At 40.0% G+C, this 21815-nt stretch overlaps 1 protein-coding gene and 1 non-coding gene across 2 annotated transcripts in view; one reads left to right on the forward strand and one right to left on the reverse strand.

Moving 5' to 3' along the window:
• Window positions 1–363: 363 nt before the first annotated feature.
• LOC112824593 (monocarboxylate transporter 1-like) overlaps window positions 364–21815 on the forward strand; it is a 34485-nt gene continuing 13033 nt past the window's right edge. Inside the window, exon 1 of the mRNA XM_025872563.2 lies at window positions 364–561. The gene's annotated coding sequence lies outside the window, so the exon portion shown is untranslated. The remainder of the gene's footprint in view (window positions 562–21815) is intronic.
• On the reverse strand, window positions 7344–7449 carry LOC112824697 (U6 spliceosomal RNA). Its single transcript, XR_003208500.1, has one exon. It is a non-coding gene; the product is annotated as a U6 spliceosomal RNA (small nuclear RNA).

Raw genomic sequence — 21815 nt, forward strand, 5'->3', positions numbered from 1 at the left:
GGGCCAGACAGGTGACCGCTCGCACTTGGGGGGGAGGGGGCGGTGCCAGGGCGGGCCGGCTCCGCCCCCGCGCGCAAGCTCCGGCCCGGGCAGGGTTTGAGGCAGCGGCGCCCACCCGGCACACACTGTGTGGAGCGTTCCCACGGCCTGGGAGCCGCGTGCGGCCGAGGGGAGCCGAGCCCCGCCCCGCGCAGCCGCGTCACGTACACGCTTGGCGGCGCGAGACGCGCAAACGGTTAGTTGGGTAACGGCCAGCGGTGGCGCTGGGCGCGGAGCGCGCGGTGCCCCTGCAGCCCTGGCCGGTGGGAGGGAGCCTGGACAGGGGGTTGGGGGAGGGAGGCTGCCTGCTAGGGCCGTCCCAGAGCCGGGAGCGGGAGATCCGGACCGGTGTGCCGGCCACCGGCTGGGGAGACGAGGCAGTGGTGACCTGGGGGAAATCACTTCATCTCTATTGGGGATGCTTTTGTTCTGGAAGAAAAATGACCTGGGCTGTAAAATCAAATAGGGATGACTAACCTCATGCCTCAAGGCTTTCTTGGCCAGATTTTGGCTCTGCGGCAGGTGATTTGGGCGGGAGTTTTTTTGTTTGTTTGTTTTTCTTTTTGGCGTTGTGGCATATGCCACCTTTAACCTTCGAATCTTTTTTTTTTTTTTTTTTAAGATTGTATTTATTTGAGAGAGAGCGAGCATGAGCGGGAAGAAAGAGCAGAGGGAGAGAGAGAAGCAGGCTCACTGCTCAAGGGGGTGGGGTCTGAATTCCAGGACTCCGGGCTTATGACCTGAGCTGAAGGCAGACGCTTAACTGAGCCACCCAGATGCCCCTTTAACCTTCTAATCTTTAAAGTCTTTATTTGGGCCTTTTTTTTTTTCTTTTTAAAGTAATGTTCACCCCCAAAGTGGGGTTTGAACTTACCACCTTAAGAGTCACATGCTCCAGACTGAGCCAATCAGGCACCCCTATTTAGTCCTCTTTTTAATTTATCCGGACAAACTGAATTCTCCCCGGTTCTTGGTTCTCTGTGACTTTACTCTGCCCATAGAAATTCCCTTTTCTTCTCAAATCCTACGCATCCTGTTCTCCATTGTAATTTTTGTATTATGTGAACCTTTACTCTAGTTGTGTTTTTGCTTACTTTCACCTTATTGTAAGTTTCTTTAAGGTAGTAACTATCTTAGTAGTTCCCATAGCATGTAGTTGAACGGAATATGTCTTGAGCAACTTTTTGGGTAATTACTGTGACCCAGGGTGTACTTTTTTCTTGTGGATCCAGTTACATTAGTTAAATTAGCCCTAAATATTGTCTGGAGTGAACCACTCTAAGATGCAGACCTTTGTCATATCAATTGCAATAACCTGTTGGGAGTCCTTTGACCCTCAGGTTTGGGTTGCTTTACCTACAAATTAGAAATGCACATGTTTACCTCCCTCTGTTGTGATTGCAACATACTGAGGTTTGTAGTTTATGATGTAGAAAACAGAGATTATGGCAGGGGAGCAGATTAATAATTTACTGTTGGCTTTTTAGGAAAGTGAAATAGATTGTTGAAATTGTTAAGTGTACTTTAAAGGAAGTGATTTTTATCTTAACGACAGTATATTCTGTGGCTTATATTGTCAGCATTTTAAAACTCTTATGTTTAACCTGTAATTGTATTTTGGGGTAACAAATTTTCCTTATTGACATTTTTTAAATTTATTCATTTGAGAGAGAGAGTGCGGGATCCAGAGCATGAGCAGGGGGAGGGTCAGAGGGTAGAAGGAGAAGCAGACTCCCCACTGACCATGGAGCCCAACTCAGGGCTCGATCCCACGACTTCAGGATCATGACCTGAGCCAAAGGCAGAGGCTTAACCAACTCAGCCACCCAGGCACACCGTCCTTTTATTCTTTTAAAGATTGATTTAGAGGGAGCACACACATGGGAGGTAGGGGGGCTGGGGAGGGGAGGGGCAGGGGAGAGGGAGAGAGAATCTCTAGCAGATTCCCCTCTGAGCATGGAGCCCACTGTGGGACTTGATCTCACAACCCTAAGATCATGACCTGAGCTGAAATCGAGTTGGTCACTCAACCAACTGAGCCACCTAGGCACCACCAATAATCAGTTTATTAGTGTTTGGTGGATTATTAGTTCCTCTACAAAAACAAAATAATTTCATTCCTTCTTTGAAGTAATGGGCTCAGATGTAGCAGTAATAATGATGTTCAGACTCATTCATGGACAATTAAAGATGTGTACAAAAAACTAGAAGGAGACAAATTTAAGGGTCTCATTTTGGGATGAGAACTTTCAGTGATGAATAAAACTTTAAAATTTTAGTCTGTGGTCTTTAGTTACCAAAACCTATGATTCATTTTTTTCATAGAACTGTAAACTATAAAACTATTTTAAAAAACTGTGAAGCTAATTATAGTTCTAAATCTTTCTGTGAGTACAAATTATTTTTTTCCAGAAAAGGAAAACAACTTTCTTTTTAAAGATTTATTTATTTATTTGACAGAGAGAGGCACAGCGAGAGAGGGAACACAAGCAAGGGGGATGGAGAGGGAGAAGCAGGCTTCCCGCTGAGCAGAGAGCCCGATGATGCTGGTCTCTGCTGGTCTCGATCCCAGGACCCTGGGATCATGACCTGAGCTGAAGGCAGACATCTAAGGACTGAGCCACCCAGGTGCCCCAGGAAAACAACTTTCTTTGCTGGCTTCCTCTTTGTGATGCATTTTCCCAACTTGGCCTCAAAAGAACTGTGTGAAATGGATGCTAGCAGTGATATACTAGCATTTCTATTCAAAAGGAGTAATGTAGATGACCATAACCCTAACTACATATTTGTTATTTTAAAAGAGCCAATACAGGGGTGCCTGGGTGGCTCAGATGGTTAGGTGTCCAACTCTTGATTTCATCGTAGGTCATGATCTCAGGGTTGTGAGATTGAGTCCTGCATTGGGCTCCATGCTCAGCAGGGAGTTTGCTTGAGACTCTCTCTTTCCCTCTTCCCCTCCCCCAGCTTGTGTACTCTCTTTCTCTAAAAAATAAATTAAATAAATCAATCTTAAAAAAAAAAAAAGAGCCAGTACATTTCTGCCTCAAATTCTGGAATAAAATTAGCTTGTATTAATTAAAATAGTATATTTAGGTTTTGATTTGGAGAGTCTACTTTGGATTGCTGCAGAAAATAGTATTTATAAATTGTATTCTAGATTGTAATCTGGAATTCTAAGCAAAACTCTCCTGTATAGTGTAGAAGACTGAAGGACACAGTCTCTACCTTCCCTTTTTTCCCTACTCAGAGCCTAATGTCCTTTTTAAAATGTGAAAAAAAAGGGGGGGGGTCTCAGTATTTAGAAATCATGCCAAAATAAATTCAAATAACAACAACAACAACAAACCACAGGAATTTGTTAATTTGGCAGAACTGTGTTGAGTTCATGTCTGGGTTGTGAATTTTTTTTTTTTAAGATTTTATTTATTTATTTGACAGACACAGCGAGAGAGGGAACACAAGCAGGGGGAGTGGGAGAGGGAGAAGCAGGCTTCCCACAGAGCAGGGAGCCCGACGTGGGCCTCGATCCCAGGACCCCGGGATCATGACCCGAGCCAAAGGCAGATGATTAACGACTGAGCCACCCAGGCACCCCTGGGTTGTGAATTTTTTTAATCCATAGTTTTGCTTTTGGGTCCTCAAATTGATTCATTTTTTCTCTCTGAATCTAAGTCACTTAAATATAAGGATGAATAAAATTTTTTAAAACAAGACAATATTACTGTTAAGACTGTGATGAATCAGTTCTTAGTGACCAAAAACTATGACTTTTAAAAAACAAATGATGAAAAAAACAAAAAACAAAAAACAAATGGTGAGACATCATAAATGGCAAGGAAGCTCAAAGTTTAATCACATCCAGCATGTATTCTATTAGCTATGGCAAGTGAACCGAAATGTATCAAGCAGCTCTATTGTGATTGTGTATGTAAATTTAAGCATAAATATTCATGGAGCGACCGGCTGGCTCAGTTGGTAGAGCACGTGACTCTTGATCTCAGGGTTGTAAGTTTGTGCCCTATGTTGTATGTAGAGACTGCTTAAAGATAAAATCTTTTTTAAAAAAATTTATAAGTATTCTGAAATTAATTAACCTTGTTTTTTTGACTCTTAATTCAGAGGAAAAACTTGTAAAATTCATGCCCTGGAGCATTGCTATTTAATGTAGTCTTAGAACCCAGATTGTTTCCTTTGAACTGAGAGATGTTACAATTTCTATAATTCAAATAGAAATTTTAGAAAACTTTGACTTGGAAATTTTTTAAATTTATTTATTATTTATTATTTATTTATTTATTTATTTATTTGACAGGGAGAGAGATAGTGAGAGCAGGAACACAAGCAGGGGGAGGGAGAGAGGGAGAAGCAGGCTTCCTGCCAAGCAGGGAGCCTGATGTGGGGCTTGATCCCAGGACTCTAGGATCATGACCTGAGCCAAAGGCAGACATTTAATGACTGAGCCACCTAGGTGCCCTGGAAAGTTTTTTTTAAAGATTATTTATTAGAGAAAGAGAGCAGGAGGAGGAGCAGAGGAAGGGAGAGGGAGAGAGGGACTCTCAAGTAGACTCCTGCCAAGTGCAGAGCCCGATGCAGGACTTGATTTCACGACCCTGACATCATAACCTGAGCTGAAACCAAGAGTCAGACGCTCAACTGGTGCCCCTGATTTGGGAATATTTTTGTAATCCTACCTCTGGCATAGGTAGGTGAAATGCTCTAGGACAGGTAATCTTTAGTTTCAAATGGTAGTGTAGTCTTATGGAATTATTTTGCAAATTTTGTTTCATCTGTACCCTGAATTTAAAATGATCTCCACCCAGATGAGAATGGATTCCTCAGGACTTCTTTACTAATTCATCTTACACAGATTCCGTCTCTTTTACAAAAGTAAGGCTACCTCACTCATCCCAGTTCTTACTCTGGTGCACTGCCCCAGGGTATAAAAATCTTTGGGAAGCAATCCAAACAAAGCGAAAACGCCAGGCTGCATAGCACCAGAGAGAGAAATACTGAAGGAAGCAGGACCATATTTCACCCAGACACAAACTTCTACCTTCTCTGTCTTCTATCATCTTATAACTTGAAAGAGAGTAGGTTGTAATAGGAATGTTTATCAATTAACTGTTTTGAATTCAAATGAGGTCAGATCTTTTCTGATGATAAGGACTGGCCAGTTAGGTTATAGAGTGACCATTTTCTTAATTTTTTTTTTAAGATTTTATTTATTTCACAGAGAGAAACAGCGAGAGAGGGAACACAAGCAAGGGGGAGTGGGAGAGGGAGAAGCAGGCCTCCCGCCTAGCAGGGAGCCCAATGCGGGGCTCGATCCCAGGACCCTGGGACCATGACCTGAGCCGAAGGCAGATGCTTAACGACTGAGCCACCCAGGTGCTCCAGAGTGGCCATTTTCCATAAACAGAATGAATTAAGTGCCAAGGTTTTGACAATGATATATTTAAAGTATATATAACACAATGTACAATATGCCAGGAACTACAAACTTGCAACTATTAAACTTACACATTTTTGTAGTCAAAGTATAAAGGGTACATATTTTCCAAAGTTCTCTTTGGGACAAAACAGTTGAAGACCACAGACTTGGGAGTCACTTGTACATACACTAGTTCCCTTCAAAGTAGATTTAGGATGTTAGGTTAAGAGACCACAGAATGGTATAAATTAGGACTTTAGATCATTGAGTATTTTGCTTGATTTTTTTTCACCTCACATCAAATGTGAATCTTATAAAAGACTGTAGTTGTGAAAGAAAATTGATTTGGTAGCTGTCTAAAAAGACCCCAGCAAAGGATATTATGGGATGCAATACTAAGCAAAAACTTAACTGAAATGATATCTGTGTTAACAAAATTATAGGCAGAGATAAGAATAAATCCAGAAACCCTAAAGAGCAAGCATGCTTGACATCCTTAAAGATAGTAATAAAGCCAGTGTAGCTGGAGTGATATGAGCCACGGGGGACGAAGGTAGGAAATAAAGTAAGGAAAATGATATAGGGCCTTTGTAGCATTTAAAAACTGGCTTTCCATTCTTTCCATTCTGTGACTGGATCCCAGGCTTCAGAAGTAGGTGTGTGAATTAGATCCAGGCAGTCAAGGCTTCCACAGTGCCTAGCCCTGATTGAAACAAGCACTTACTCGAAGCTAATTATGTTGCTAGAGTGAACATTCTGGGAATTCTGTTGCCTGGAAAGAAGCTAGGATTGTTAAAAAAAAAAAAAAAGCTAGGATTGTTGTGGAATGTGTAGGCTTGGAGTTACTGGGGCTCATCTTGCTTCAGTGAGTTGCAGGCCTAAGAGTGGAAACAACGCAGAAGAAAGTAGGACTACAAAGAGGGAAATATTGCTGACCACATCATTTGGTCCTCGGAGCAGGCTGTGCCAAAGTCTGAACCCCCACATTAGATTTCTTGGTTACATGAACCTTAAGCATTTTATTTTTGTTCAAGTCAGAGTGGATTATGTATTTGGTCACTTGCCAACCTAATTAAAGTAAGCAGAAGAAATGGAGTCATTGAATCAAACTGAAAAGGAGTAAATGGCCTGTGAGAAAGGAAGAAAATCGAGAGAGAAGTCAAAAAGAGCACTTAAGACTGCATTTTCAACGATTTGAACAATGGATGAATTAATGTTAAAGCAAGGACACATGAAGTTTGTCAAACAAGGCTGGTGAAAGTATCCAGCACAATAATTATGTCATCTGCCATCAAATTACAAATTCCTTGGGAGCAGGAACCATATTTTAATTTAAATTGCCTTTAGTAAATTAAATGGAATCACTCAAATGTTTGAACTGCATTTACTCTATGCTATGCCTTGGATACGTGGGCTACTAGTTGAGAGATAAGCCTGGGACCAGCAGCAAAGGAAAGATAACCATAGCCCCCACAATAAGCCAGGGATCCTGGCAGAGGCTAAAATCATCCAGGTCCTTAATGTTCCCTAGCTTCTGGGAGATGCATATTTCTTTCTGGAAGAAAGTGCCCTCAATTTGGGCCCTCAGGTTTCTCAGAGATTAAGGTCTACCACTTAAGCTCATAAATATTACCAAAAGAACAACATGGGAGGGCGCCTGGGTGGCTCAGTCGTTAAGCGTCTGCCTTCGGCTCAGGTCATGATCCCAGGGTCCTGGGATCGAGTCCCACATCAGGCTCCCTGCTCGGCGGGAAGCCTGCTTCTCCCTCTCCCACTCCCCCTGCTTGTATTCCTGCTCTCGCTGTCTCTCTCTGTCAAATAAATAAATAAAATCTTAAAAAAAAAAAAAGAACAACATGGGAAAAATAATTCTTAAATACGGGAATGCTTCATGAATCTGTGTGCTATCCTTGTGCAGGGACAATGCTAATCTTCTCTATATCTTCCAAATTTAGTATGTGTGCTGCTGAAGCAAGCACCAAAGGGAAAAATTGAGAAACACATCATCATTAGGAGATTTCAACATACTGCTCTTCACTTATTGATACATAAAGCAGGAAATAGAAAACTGGTAAAGATTTAGAAGACTTGAATAAAAAGTTTGATTCAACAAATAAGCAATTCAAACCCAACAGCTAAAAAATGTACATTCAAACATACATGGAATACTTTCAGATATTAATGTACCAGCCCATAAATGCCAGTCTCATAAAATACCAAAGAATCAAATTGCACCAACCAGGTCGTCTTACCACAATGTTGTTAATCATAAGTCAATAAAACAAAATATTTCCTTTGAAGATTTAAAGAACTCTAAATAACTGGTCTGTGTCAAAGAAGAAATCACAATGGGAATTTTTAAAACAATAGTGGAACAAACAATAGTGAAAATACTTAAAAATAGATAGTTGGGGCACCTGGGTGGCATAATCGGTTAAGTGTCCAGCTCTTGGTTTTGGCTCATGATCTTAGGGTTGTGAGATCGAGCCCCACATTGGGCTCTCTGCCCCCCCAATATATTAACCCCATGCTCTCTTTCTTTCTAAAATAAATAAATCTTTAAAAAATAGATAGTAGGGGTGCCTGGGTGGCTCAGTCAGTTAAGCGGCTGCCTTTGGCTGCCATGATCTCAGGGTCCTGGGATCGAACCCTGCATCAGGCTCCCTGCTCAGGGGGAGTCTGCTTCTCCCTCTCCCTCTGCCTCTCTCCCCAGCTTGTGTACTCTCTCTCAAATAAATAAAATCTTAAAAAAAAATAGATAGTATACAGTAAAGTGATACATAGAGGGAAATATGTAGTCTTAAATGCTTATATTGGAAAAGTAGGGCTAATTGGCCAACTATACACCTTATGTTTGAAATAGAACAGATTAAATTACAAAACTGTAAGCATAAGAATGATTATAAAAGTAGTAGCAGAAATCAATGAAAAAGGGGGTGGGAGAACAATAAAAAGTCAATAAAACTGAGAATGGTCTTTTTTTTTTTTTTTTAAGTAAACTCTATGCCCAACTTGGGGTTTGAACTCACAACCCCAAGATAAAGACTCGCATACTAAACTGAGAATGTTCTTTGAAGAAAACTGGTAAAATAGATAAACTCCTAAAGTTAATGCGGAGAAAGAAGATCCATATATTAATGATAAAGGGAATATAACTACAAACCCATAAAAAGATTAAAATATAAAAATTCTATGCCTGTAAATTTGAAAACCTTGAGAAAATGGAAGAAGTTATAGAAAAGTATGAAGACAAATTCAAAATGCCACAGTAGGGGGGCGCCTGGGTGGCTCAGTCATTGGGTGTCTGCCTTTGGCTCGGGTCGTGATCCCAGGGTCCTGGGATTGAGCCCTGCGTCGGGCTCCCCACTCAGTGGGGAGTCTACTTCTCCCTTGCCCTCTGCCCCTCCCCCCATTTGTGCTTTCTCTCTCACTCGCTCTCTCTCAAATAAATAAATAAAATCTTTAAAAAAACAAAAAGCCACAAATGCCATAGTAGGAATGAAGAGACCAAAATTGTTAAGGAAATTGAAGTAGATGATTTGAAATCTCCCAAAGAAAAAAAAATACAATGTCTACGTGTTTTTAGAAGTGAATTCTACTAGTTTTTCAAGAACAGATCATTCCAATCTTGTATAATCTCTTCCTGAGATGAGGGAAAAGAACATCTCTAAACTCACTTTGTGACTGTAATATAATATTGATACTGAAATCAGAAAAGGTCAGGATAAGGGAAAGGTCATGATAAGGGAAAATTATGTTTTCACTTATAGACACAGTTCAAAAAAATCCAAACTAAACATTAGCAAATTTAATTTAGAAATGTATTAAAAAGGGGGGTGGGAGGGATGGGGTGGCTGGATATTAGACATTGGGGAGGGTATGTGCTATGGTGAGCACTGTGAATTGTGCAGGACTGTTGAATCACAGATCTGTACCTCTGAAACAAATAATACATTATATATTAAAAAAAGAAGAAGAAGAAGAAGAAGAAAAGAAGAAAAGAAGAAGAAGAAGAAGAAGAAGAAGAAGAAGAAGAAGAAGAAGAAGAAGAAGAAAAGAAGAAAAGAAGAAGAAGAAGAAGAAGAAGAAGAAGAAGAAGAAGAAGAAGAAGAAGAAGAAGAAGAAGAAGAAGAAGAAGAAGAAAGCAGGAGGGGAAGAATGAAGGGGGGGAATCAGAGGGAGAGATGAACCATGAGAGGCGATGGACTCTGAAAAACAAACTGATGGTTCTGGGGGTGGGGGAGGATGGGTTTAGCCTGGTGATGGGTATTAAAGAGGGCACATTCTGCGTGGAGCACTGGGTGTTATGCACAAACAATGAATCATGGAACACTACATCCAAAACTAATGGTGTAATGTATGGTGATTAACATAACATAATAAAAAAAAAAGAAATGTATTAAAAAGATAATATATTGTGATCAAGTTGGGAATATCCTAGGAATGCAAGGTGGTTTAACATATAAAAATATATTAACGTTATTAACTACTTTTAAAGATGAAAGAAGAAATATCATGTGAAGGCATTTTTTTTAAACAATTCGATGGTTACTGAATTTAAAATAAATTCTTATTTTTTTAAGATTTTATTTATTTATTTATTTGACAGAGAGAGACATAGTGAGAGCAGGAACACAAGTAGGGGGAGTGGGAGAGGGAGACGCAGACTTCCCGCAGAGCAGGGAGCCCGATGTGGGACTCGATCCCAGGACCCTGGGATCATGACCTGAGCTGAAGGCAGACGCTTAACGACTGAGCCACCCAGGCTCCCTAAAATAAATTCTTAATCAGCTGGGAATAAAACTTCCTATATCTGATAGTGTATCTACCAAACTCTGGAGTAAATACTTTGTTGATGATGAAACATTATATACATTACCTTTAAAATCACAAAATAAGGACTGAGTTGTGTCACCTCAAAATTCATATGTTGTAATCCTAACCCCCAGTACCTCAGAATATGACTATATTTGGAGATAGAGCTTTTGAAGACTTAATTATGGTAAAATGATGTTATATGGGTAGGCCCTAATCCAGTGTGACTAGTATCCTTATGAAAAGAGGAGAGAGGGGTGTCTGGGTGTCTCAGTCTGATTTGGGCTCAGTTCATGATCTCAGGATCCTGGGATTGAGCCCCACTGAACATGGAGCCTGCTTCTCCCTCTCCTTCTGCCCCTCCCTGCACTCGTGCGCGTGCACACGCGCTCTCAAATAAATCTTAAAAAAAAAAGAGAGAGAGACACCAGACCTTGCACACACAGAGAGAGAACAATGTGAATAGATAGTAATAGGGTAGCCATCTACAAACCAAGGACAGAGGCCTCAGAAGAAACCAAACCTCCTGACATTTGATCTTGGACTGCTAGCCTCCAGAATTGTAAGAAAATAAATTTCTGTTGTTTAAGCTGCTTAGTCTATGGTATTTTCTTATGGCAGCCTTAGTAAACTAATATACCAACATTACCATTTTTATCTAATATTGTAATGGATAGTGAACCCAGCACAATAAGACAAGGAAAAAAGGTGTGAGAATTAGAAAGGAGGAAACCAAATTAAATAATCCCAGGTAAGGGGCACCTGGGTGGCTTAGTCAGTTGGGTGTCCGACTCTTGATTGTGGCTTAGGTCACGATCTTGGGGTCATGAGATTGAGCCCCAAGTCAGGCTCTGCACTCAGCAGGGAGTCTGCTTGAGATTCTCTCTCTCTCCCTCTTCCTCTGCCCCTCCTCCCACTCTCTCTCTCTCAAATAAATAAATCTGGAAAAAAAAAATCCCAGGTAATATGATTATCAATGTAGTAAACCTTAAAGAATAAGTTAGTCAACTATTAAAAATAATAAAATGTTTGCAAAATTTTCAAATTAAAATCAATATACAAAAATCAGTTGTGATATTTCTGGAATGATGAAGTGAGGCCCTCTGAAAATCTACTCCTTCATAAAAACAATGAGAACACTAGCAAAAATTACTAAAATCAGCTTTTAAGACCCCAAATTAACCAAAGGCTTATAATAACCCAAAGAAAATGTATACAAGAAAATAGCTGAATCTAAGAACAGCAAGATTTGTGGTGTTTATTTTATTTTATTTTATTTTATTTTAAGATTTTATTTATTTGACAGAGAGAGACAGGGAGAGGGAACACAAGCAGGGGGAATGGGAGAGGAGAAGCAGATTCCTGGCTGAGCAGGGAGCCTGATGTGGGGCTCGATCCCAGGACCCTGGGATCATGACCTGAGCTGAAGGCAGATGCTTAACAACTGAGCCACCCAGGTGCCCCAAGATTTGTGGTGTTTAAACATGACCTATTCCCATCCTTCTCTTCCCAATTCTGTAAAATTATTAAAAACAAATAACTTCACAATCACAGTAACCATGAAAACCAGCAGCCTAGTAGCCCCTAGTGGGGCAGAATGGGTTTGGAACCCTCTATAAAGCCCCATTCTCAGAGAATTGTCATTATTTAACATGTCTGGCATTCCCTGTTAACCCCTAATCAGAGAGCTTATCTTTATTTGACCTGATTCAGAGTGTGCTCAGTGTGAACAGCCTTTTCCCCAGGATATTTGTTGAAAACAACTGGGGCAAACAAAAAGCTGACCAAACACTTAAAAGGAAAATCTTGGGAATAAGATGTCCATAGGGTATTTTGAAAAGCTCTGACATAATCCTGGGACTCTAGAAGATCATGCACATGTGCAAGACTATACCCATGCTCAGGAAGGCCTGAATTTCCCACCACTGCCTGACATTGAAGCTCTGTATAAGCAGGAACCGAAGACTAAGGCAGAGGTGTAAGCTGCCTGCTAGAGAGTTGAAAACATGCCCCACCACACACATAATGCCCTTTGGCAATGCCTAGGTGATATCCTGATTCAAGGCATTTCAGGAAGTCTTTGTCCAATCGTTGACTTAACCACTAAGCTAAACTGAGCAGAGATTTCAGTGGCCACATGTAACAAACCAAATCAAATAAAAAACAAAAACCCAACAACTACAAACTTCACACACTTTGTTCAGGAAGTCCTTAAACAAAAGGCAATAGCAGCATTAACACAAACCACAAACAACAATTACAACTAACCCTGGGGGCGGGGGAAGGAATCTAATTCCCAGAGCTGCCACATATGTTATATAAAATGTCCAGTTATCAAGAACAACAACAAAAATACGAGACACAAAAGAAACAGGAAATATGGTCTAAACACAGGAAGAAAAGTCATTCAATAGAAACTATCCCTAAAAGGCCAGATGTTGGACATACTAGACAAAATCTTTTAAATTAGCTATTATGAATATGTTCCAATAATTACAGAAAACCATGTCAAAGAACTGAAACAAAGTATGAGAACAATGTCTTACCAAATAGAGACTATTAATCAATAAAGAGTAATCAATAAAGAGTAAAAAAGAACCAGATACAAGTTTGGAGCTGAAAACTATAATAACTGAATGAAATACTTATGAGAGGGCCCCATAAACTGACTTGAACTGGAAGAAGAAAGATTCAGTGAATCTAAACATAGGTCAATTGAGATTATCGAGTCAAAGAAAAAAAAAAGAAAAGAGAATGAAGAACAATGAATAGAACCCTAGAGACCTATGGAACATCAGCTGTACAAACATGTACATAATAGGAACCTCAGAATAAAAGGAGAGAAAGGGGAAGGAAAAAAAAATTTGAAGAAATAATGGCCAAAAATTTTGCAAATTCAGTGAAAAACAATCTACACATCCAAGAAGCTTCACAAACTCTAAGTAGAATAAACAGAGATCCACAAAGAGACACATTACAATCTTCCCAAAAGTCAAAGATAAAGAATTTTGAAACTAGCAAGACAGAAGTGACTCATCACAAATGATTCTCAATAACAGCTACTTTTTTTTTTTTAAAGATTTTTATTTTTATTTGAGAGAGAGAGCAAGTGCACACAAGCTGGGGGGAGGGCAAAAAGAGAGGGAGCTGAGCAGGGAGCCTGACACAGGGGCTCGATCCCAGGACCCTGGGATCATGACCTGATCCAAAATCAGACGCTTAACACTCTGAGCTGCCCACGTGCCCCTAACAACTAGTTTTTTATTAGAAACCATGGAAACCAGCGTCTGGGTGGCTCAGTGAGTTGAGCATTTGATTCTTGACTTCAGTTTGGGTGGTGATCTCAGGGTGGTGGGATCAAGCCCTGAGTCGGGTTCCATACTCAGCACAGAGATTTGCTTGGGATTCTTTCTCTCTCTCTCTTCCCCTCTGCCCCTCTCCCCCACTCATGCTCACATTCTCTTTCTCTCTCTAAAAAAAGAAAAGAAAAAAAAAAGAAAGAAAGAAACCATGGAAACCAGAGGACAGTGTGATGGAATATTCAAAGTGCTGAAGAAAAAGACTGTCAACCAATAATTCTATACCCAGTACAACTATCCTTCAAAATGAAGAAGAGGGTAAAACATTCCCAGAAAAACAAAAACTGAGAGAATTCACTGCTTGCCAACCTGCACTACAAAAAATACCAAAAGTTAGGTATGCAACCTAACTTTTTCAATGCAACCTTTAGGTTGCTTTGAAAGGACACTAGACAGTAACTCAAATCCACAAGAAGAAATACAGACCACCAGTAAAGGTAACTACATAGGTGAATGTAAAAGACAGTATAAATGTATTTTTTATTTGTAACTTTTTTTCTTCTACCTGATTTGAAAGACAATATATATAAAGCAATAATCATAAAACTGTTTATGGGCTTATAACATATAAAGATGTAATTTGTGTAGTAATAATACTGTAAAAATGGGGGGGTGTATAGGGGCACAGTTTTTGTATGCTATTGCAATTAAGTTGGTATTAATCCACACTAGATTGTTTTAGGTTAAGATATTAATTGCAGGGTGCCTGGGTGGCACAGACAGTTAAGCATCCGACTCTTGATTTTGCTCAGGTCATGATTTCATGGGTCATGAGATTGAGCTGTGAGGGGCTCTGTGCTCAGCAAGGAATCTGATTAGGATTCTCTCTCTCCCTCTTCCTCTGTCCCTCCGCTCTGCATGTTCTCTTTCTCTCTCTCTCTCTCTCACACACACACACACAAATAAATAAATCTTAAAAAAAAAAAAAGATACTAATTGCAATCCACAGGACAACCACTAAGAGAATAGCAAAAATATGGTGAAGTAAACAAGGTAATTAAAGGGGCACACTAAAAATATCTATCTGACACAAAGAAGATTGTGATGGAGGAATAGAAAAACAAAAAAGACATTAGACATAGAGAAAACAAATGGAAAATGGCAGACTTAAATCCTGTCTTATCAGTAATTACAGCAAATGTCTTCTTTGGAGAAATGTCTGTTCATGTCTTCTGCCCATTTTTCAATTGGATTATTTGTTTTTTTGGTGTTGAGTTGTGTAAGTTCTTTATACATTTTAGATACTAACCCTTTATTAGACATGTCACTTGCAAATATCTTCTCCCATTCAGTAGGTTGTCTTTTTGTTGTGTTGATTGTTTCCTTTGCTGTGCAGAAGATTTTTATTTTGATGTAGTCCTTATAGTTTATTTTTGCTTTTGTTTCTCTTGCCTTAGGAGACATTTAGAAAAATGTTGCTATGGCTGATGTCATAGAAATTACTGCCCGTGCTCTCTTCTGGGATTTTTATGGTTTCAGGTCTCATATTAGGTTCTTACTCCATTTTGAGTTTATTTTTGTGTATGGTGTAAGAAAATGCTCCAGTTTCATTCTTTCATATGTAGCTGGCCAGTTTTCCCAGCACCCTTTGTTGAAGAGACTGTCTTTTCCCCATTGTATATTCTTGCCTCCTTCGTTGTAGATGACTTGGCCATATAATCGTGGGTTTTTTCTGGGCTTTGTATTCTGTTCCATTGATCGGTGTCTGTTTCATACTGTTTTGATTACTACAGCATGTTAATCTGGAATTGTGATACCTCCAGTTTTGTTCTTCTTTTTCAAGATTGCTGTGGCTATTTTGAGGTCTTTTGTGGTTCCATACAAATTTTAGGATTATTTGTTCTAGTTCTGTGAAAAATGTTGATATTTTGATAGGGATTGCATTAGATCTGTAGATTGCTTTGGGTAGTATAGACATTTTAACAATATTCTCCCAATCCATGAGTATGGAATATCTTTCCATTTGTTTTTGTCATCTTTAATTTCTTGCATCATTGTCTTATCATTTTTAGAGTACAGGTCTTTCACCTCTTTGGTTAAGTTTATTCCTAGATATTTTATTATTTTTGGTGCAAATAGTAAATGGGAAGAATTTTTTATTTTTTTAAATGATTTGACTATATGTTACAAGATATGCACTTTAGATTCAAAGACATAGACTGATTTAAAGTAAACAGATGAGGGGTGCCTGGGTGGCTCAGTCAGTTAAGTGTCTGCCTTTGGCTCAGGTCATGATCTCAGGGTCCTGGGATTGAGCCCTGTGTCAGGGCCTGTGTCAGGCTCCCTCTCCTTGAAATCTGGGATTGTGATACCTCCAGCTTTGTTCTTCTTTTTCAAGATTGCTGTGGCTATTTTGGGGTCTTTTTTTTTTTATGTTATGTTAATCACCATACATTACATCATTAGTTTTTGATGTAGTGTTCCATGATTCGTTGTTTGCCTATAACACCCAGTGCTCCATGCAGAATGTGCCCTCTTTAATACCCATCACCAGGCTAACCCATCCTCCCACCCCCCTCCCCTCTAGAACCCTCAGTTTGTTTTTCAGAGTCCATAGTCTCTCATGGTTCATCTCCCCCTCCAATTTCCCCCCTTTCATTCTTCCCCTCCTGCTATCTTCTTCTTTTTTTTTGTAAAGATTTATTTATTTATTTGAGAGAGCGAGAATGAGAGAGAGAGTACACGAGAGGGGTGAGGGCCAGAGGGAGAAGCAGGCGAGGTGAGGGCCAGAGGGAGAAGCAGGCTCCTCGCCGAGCAGGGAGCCCGATGTGGGACTCGATCCCGGGACTCCGGGATCATGACCTGAGCCGAAGGCAGTTGCTTAACCAACTGAGCCACCCAGGTGCCCCTTCTTTTTTTTTTTTAACATATAATGTATTATTTGTTTCAGAGGTACAGATCTGTGATTCAACAGTCTTGCACAATTCACAGCCCTCACCATAGCACATACCCTCCCCAATGTCTATCACCCAGCCACCTATTTTGGGGTCTTTTGTGGTTCCATACAAATCCTCTCCTTCTGCCCCTTCCCCCTGCTCATACTCTCTCTCTCTCTCTCTCTCTCTCAAATAAATAAATAAATAAAATCTTTAAAAAAATAGATAAGAAAAAAAGATATGCCCTGTAAACAGTAACCAAAGGAAATGAAGAATAGCTATGAGAATATCAGGCAAAACAGATTTTAAGACAAAAAATTGTTACTAGACACTAAGAAGGACATTTTAAACATGATAAAAGTGTCAATCCATCAGGAAGACATAACAATTATAAATACATATAAATCTAACAAGAAAGCCCCAAAATACATGAAGCAAAAACTGATGGAATTAAAGGGAAAAATAGACAATTCAATAATAATAGTTGGAGATTCAACAGAGTGTTAATGGAATAACTATGTAGAAAATCAAGAAGGATATAGAAGACTTGAACAACACTATGAGTAAACCAAAAACATTCATAGAACACTTCACCCAACAACAGCAGAGTATACACTGAACTATTCATGGAACCTTTTCTAGGATAGAGCAATGTATTAGGCCACAAATATATCTCAATAAATTTAAAAGGACTCCAATGTGTTCTCTGACCACAATGAAATGAAATTAGAACTCAACAATAGAAAAAAATTGGGGAAATGAACAAATATGTGGAAATTAACACATTCCTAAATAACCAGTAGTTCAAAGAAGAAATCATAAGAGAAATTATGGAACACATTGAGATGAAGGAAAACAGAAGCACAAAATGCCAAAACTTCTGGGATACAACTAAAACAGTACTTAGAAGGAAATTTATAGCTGAATATGTCCATGATTAAAAAGAAAAACTATCTCAGGGCACCTGGGTGCCTTAGTCGGTTAAGCATCCAACTCTTGATTTTGGCTCAGGTCAAGATCTCAGGGTTGTGGGATCGAGCCCCAAGTCAGGCTCTGCAGTGGGCGTGGAGCCTGCTTAAGATTCTCTCTCTTGGGACACCTGGATGGCTCAGTCGGTTAAGTGGCTGCCTTCAGCTCAGGTCACGATCCCAGGGTCCTGAGATCGAGTTCCACATCGGGCTCCCTGCTCAGTGGGGAGTCTGCTTCTCCCTCTGCCTCTGCCCCTCCCCCTGCTTGTACTCTCACTCTCTCTCTCTCTGGCAAATAAATAAATAAAATCTTAAAAAAATGGTTAAAAAAAAAAGATTCTCTCTCTTTGGGTCCCTGGGTGGCTCAGGCAGTTAAGCAACTGCCTTGGGCTCAGCTCATGATCTCAGGATCCTGGGATCAAAGCCCCATGTCAGGCTCCCTGCTCAGTAGGGCATCTGCTTCTCTCTCTCCCTCTGCCCCTTCCCCCCTGCTTGTACTCTCTCACTCTCAAATAAGTAAATAAAATCTTAAAAAACAAAAAAAGATTCTCTCTCTCCCTTTCCTTCTGCCCCTCCTCCACCCCTCCTCTCACCTCCTCTCTAAAAAAAAAAAAAAGAGGGGCGCCTGGGTGGCTCGGTCGTTAAGCGTCTGCCTTCGGCTCGGGTTATGATCTCAGGGTCCTGGGATCGAGCCCTGCATCAGGCTCCCTGCTCAGCAGGAAGCCTGATTCTCTCTCTCCCACTCCCCCTGCTTGTGTTCCCTCTCTCGCTGTGTCTCTCTCTCTCTCTCTGTCAAATAAATAAATAAATAATCTTTAAAAAAAAAAAAAAAGGCGCCTGGGTGTCTCAGTCGTTAAGCGTCTGCTTTTGGCTCAGGTCATAATCCCAGGATCCTGGGATCGAGTCCCACATCGGGCTCCCTGCTCAGCAGGAAGCCTGCTTCTCCTTCTCCCACTCCCCCTGCTTGTATTCCTGCTCTTGCTATCTCTCTCTCTCTGTCAAATAAATAAATAAAATCTGAAAAATAAAATAAAATTAAAAAAAGAAAAAATCCTCAAATTAACAACTTAAACTTTTACCTTAAGAAACTTGAAAAAGGGGTGCCTGGCTGTCTCAGTCGTTAAGCGTCTGCCTTCGGCTCAGGTCGTGATCCCAGGGTCCTGGGATCAAGCCCTGCATTGGGCTCCCTGCTCCGCGGGAAGCCTGCTTCTCCCTCTCCCACTCCCCCTGCTTGTGTTCCCTCTCTCACTGTGTCTCTCTCTGTCAATAAATAAATAAAATCTTTAAAAAAAAAAAGAAAAGAAACTTGAAAAAAATAAACTAAATGCAAAGCAAACAGAATAAAGGAAATAATAAAGATTAGAAAATAAATAAATGAACTAGAAAGTACAAAAATAACAGAAAATCAATGAAACCAAAAGATGGTTCTTTAAAAGATCAGAAAAATTGACAAACTTTTCGCTAAACTACCAAGGAGAAAAAGAAAGAAAAGACTCAAATTACTAAAACCAGAAATGAAAGAGGGTACATTATGTGTAATGAAGAATTAACCTCATCTGTAGAGATCTGGCCTTTGCCCTTGACAACTGCGATTTGATCTCTAGGCCTCTGAAAAGTCCTGCTTAATAGGAGTTTCATTATTTGCCTGGGGCCTTTGGCCATATTGCATCATTTCCAAACTTCAAAGGAACTACAGATTAAAGGAATTAGCCCACCCTATGGGAAAAGTTGGAGAATGAAGTTCAGCCCTGCGAGTAATATATGACCACCCCCCAAAGTTCAGCCCTGAGTAATATATGACCAAGCCCCATTGAAAAGTCTGGACACTAAAGATTTGGGTGAGCTTCCTTGGTTGATAATACTCTATTGTCGCACACTGTGTCTAGGAAGAGTTAATGCTATCCATGACCATGGGAAGAGATGATCAGAAGCTCTGCATTTGGATCTCTCCCAGATTCTGTCCTGTACATCTCTTCTTATGACTAATTTTATCCTGTGTCCTTTCCCTGTAATAAGTCATGGATATAATAACTTTTAGTGATTTCTGTTGAGCCCTTCCATTAAATTAGCAAACCTGAGAGTGTTTTTAGAAACACTTCCACCTTTTCCCCACTAAGTTAAAAGTGAGGGCAGTCTTGCAGGGACTGTTCCCAGTTGACTAAACTCTTTGTATATCTTTACTGACCTTACAGAAACAAAAAGAATTGGAAGGAAATACTATGAACATGCTAACAAATTAGAAAACCTAAATGAAATTAACAAATTTCTAGAAATCTGAACATATCTTTTATAATTAAAGAGATTGAAGTAGTCATAGAAAAAAAACCCACAAAGAAAACTCAAAGCCCAGATGGCTTCACTAGTAAATTTTATGAAACATTTGAAGAAGAACTAATACTAATCCTTTTTTAAAAAATGTTTTATTTATTTATTCATGAGAGTCAGAGAGAGAGAGGCAGAGGGAGAAGCAGGCTCCCCGCTGAGCAGGGAGCCCGATACGGGGCTCGATCCCAGGACCCCGGGATCATGACCGGAGCCGAAGGCAGACGCTCAACCATCTGAGCCACCCAGGTGCCTAATACTAATCCTTTATAAGCCCTTTCAGAAAATAGTAGGGGGAACACTTCCCAACTTGTTCTTTGAAGCTCGTATTACCCTGATACGAAAACCAAGGATACCACAAGAAAAGAAAACCACAAACCACTATCCTTTACTAATATAGGTGCAAAAATTCTCTACAAAATATGAGCAAACTGAATCCAGCAACACATAAAATGGGTTATGTACCATGACAAGCTGAGATTTTATCTCGGGAACGTGGGAATTCATATATTGTTCAACATATGAAAATCAGTCAATATGCCAAACCCCATGAATGGAAGAAAGACCAAAAACCACATGGTGATCTTAATAGACTTATAACAGTGCATTTGATATAATCCAACACCCTTTCCTGGTAAAAACACTCAACAATTAGAAATAGAATGAAACTCCCCAAGCTTAATAAAGGGCATCCACAAAAAACTATAGCTAACATCATACTTAATGGTGAACTACTAAAATCTTCCCCTCTAAGGTCAGAAATAAGACAAGGATGTCCACTCTCACTACTTCTATTTAACGTTGAACTGGAGGTTTTATCCCAGCCAATTAGGCAATGAAAAAAACCATTCAGATTGTAAAGGAAGATGTAAAGCTATCACAGATGGTGTGATCTTTTTTTAAAAAAAGAAAAGATTTTATTTATTTATTTGAGAGAGAGAGAGAGTGAGCAAGAGAGAGTACACAAGCTGAGGGTGGGTGGCAGTGGGGAGAGGCAGAGGGAGAAGCAGACTCCCCACTGAGCAGGGAGCCCATCTCGGGGCTGGATCCCAGGACCCTGGGATCATGACCTGAGCCGAAGGCAGACACTTAACCAACTGAGCCACACAGAGGCCCCACAGATGGCATGATCTTATAAACATAAGTATTAGAAGTAATAAATGAGTTAAACAAGTTTGCAAGATGCAAGATCAATATACAAAAACCAATTATATTACAATACACTACCTATGAAAAATCCAAAAGTAAAATTAAGAAAATAATTCAATTTACAATATCATCAAAAATAATAAAATATTCAGGAATAAATTTAAACAAGGAGGTTCAAGACATGTACAATGAAATCTACAAAACATTGCTGAAAGAAGTCCTAAATAAATGGGAAAGTTTCCTGTGTTCTGGACCAGAAGACTTAATATTGTTTTTTTTTAAAGATTTTATTTATTTATTCATGAGAGACAGAGAGAGAGAGAGAGAGAAGCAGAGGGAGAAGCAGGCTCCCAAGGAGCAGGGATTCCGATGTGGAACTCAATCCCAGGACCCTGGGATCATGACCTGAGCCGAAGGCAGACGCCTAACATCTGAGCCACCCAGGCGCCCCCCCCTTTTTTAAAGATTTTATTTATTTATTTGACAGAGAGACATAGCGAGAGAGGGAACACAAGCAGGGGGAGTGGGAGAGGGAGAAGCAGGCTCCCCGCGGAGCAGGGAGCCCAATGCAGGGCTTGATCCCAGGACCCTGGGATCATGACCTGAGCCGAAGGCAGACGCTGAATGACTGAGCCAGCAAGGTTCCCAAGACTTAATACTGTTAAGATGGCATTATTCCCCAAATCTATCTACAGATTCAACATAGTCCTTCTCAAAATCAGCTACTTTTTTTTTTTGCAGAAATTGACAGCAGATCCTAAAATTTTATAGAAATGCAAGGACTCAGAATCATTAAAACTACTTTGGAAAAGAAGAAAAGTGGAGGAGGACTCATGCTTCTTCATTTCAAAACTTA

The sequence above is a fragment of the Callorhinus ursinus genome, unplaced genomic scaffold, assembly GCF_003265705.2.
Source record: "Callorhinus ursinus isolate GAN/ISIS: 27379988/994484 unplaced genomic scaffold, GSC_fseal_2.0 scaffold9, whole genome shotgun sequence".
NCBI lineage: Eukaryota > Metazoa > Chordata > Mammalia > Carnivora > Otariidae > Callorhinus > Callorhinus ursinus.